This window comes from Trichechus manatus, unplaced genomic scaffold, assembly GCF_000243295.1.
Source record: "Trichechus manatus latirostris isolate Lorelei unplaced genomic scaffold, TriManLat1.0 scaffold00050, whole genome shotgun sequence".
NCBI classification, from domain to species: domain Eukaryota; kingdom Metazoa; phylum Chordata; class Mammalia; order Sirenia; family Trichechidae; genus Trichechus; species Trichechus manatus.
The window spans coordinates 10,416,492-10,417,900 of NW_004443986.1; the positions used below are offsets into that span (position 1 = coordinate 10,416,492).

General features: G+C 47.9%; 1 protein-coding gene across 3 annotated transcripts in view; it reads left to right on the forward strand.

Annotated features, from left to right (window-relative positions):
* The window catches only part of STK31 (serine/threonine kinase 31), a 124,063-nt gene that overhangs the window by 70,420 nt on the left and 52,234 nt on the right, over positions 1-1,409 (forward strand). The gene's annotated exons all lie outside the window — the stretch shown is intronic.

Here is a 1,409-nt window from a genome sequence, read left to right on the forward strand (position 1 = left end):
AGGTACTTCTAGTGCATTTTCTTCCACAGGAGAGTCATCTGGTGTTTTAATTTGGACTCCTACTGGAACCATCCTGTCCTGTTTTTGTAAATGTTTTGATATTGTCTGCTGTTTTCGGGGCATTAAGTAGTTATTTCTCTTGTTTATTGACTGTAGATTTGTTTGTTTCGTCCCTTTTTTTAAAAAAAAATTTGACTATGTCTGAGCAGGCAGACTGCGTGGTCTTTGTTGTTTGCTCGTCTGTGCGCTCAATACTTTTCGCCTCCTTCTCCAACTTGCAGGTTCAGTCACTCAGATATGGTACAGCAGGGCAGGTCTAGCTGAAGAGGAGCCACTGGGATGGGTTGTTTGTGGCACTCACTACAGCCACCAGGGCGGGTCAGTAATCAGTGCAGGGCAGGTTCCAGTAGGTCGTGCCTGTACTGCTTGGTGGTGTAATGTCAAGCGCATGGTGCAGGTAGGCAGGATGCAGCGGGGAGATGGTTATGTGTGGAGCTAAGATGATTATGGGAGAGAGGAGAGAGGAACAGGAGTCAAAAGAGATACAAACAAACAAAAAAGAATGCTAGGGGAGCTTGCTGTTGGAATGGAGAGATGAGAGTCTATGAAATGGAGAGAAACAGAAAGGGGAAGAGGAAGAAAAGAAAAGAATGAACAAATAAAAACCAGAAAGGTTAAAGAACCCCAAAGTTCCCAGGGATCCCACCGATGCAGCTATGAGGTCTGGGGAAGTCGCTCTTAGGTGTCGCTGCACAGCCTGGCCAGAACGCGCAGAGGCATACAACGCCTGGTATTTAGGGGTCAGAAAGAGAAGGAAGACATAGAGAGACGAGAAACTGAGCAATGAAGAAAGACAAAAAGGGAAGAAGAGGGAGAAGAAAACAAAAACAAAACAAAACAAAAAAAAAGAACAAGAAAGGCCCCCCCCAAAAACAGAAAAAAAAACCAACGGAAAAGAAATGTCCTCAGGGATCCCTCCGCACGTCTGTGGAAGCCAAAGGGGAGTTCCTTGCCATGCAGCTCCGCCTGGCCAGAAAGGGCTCCCAACTCAAGAAAAGGAAAAGAAAACAAACAAACAATTCAAAACGAACAAACGAAAGCCCCGGGATCCCACCAGCGTGGTAGCCCAGACCAGGAAGCAGCTCCACACTCGAATGGAGGTCCACAGCCCCTCAGGAAAAAGCAAAGATGGCGCGCAGAGCCAGGCACTTGAGCGAAAGGAGGGGGAGGTGGTGAGAGGCAAGCAAGAAATTCAAAGAAGCAGAAAAAAAAAAAAAGCAATACCAGCAGCCAACAGATGGCACTCAGAGAGCCAGCCAGTGCGGGCTGGTGTTTCTGGAGAAGACACTGTGTCCGTGGGAAGCAGAGGAGGCCGAGTGTGGGTGAAGAAGGGTGGAGAGTGGGAAAGC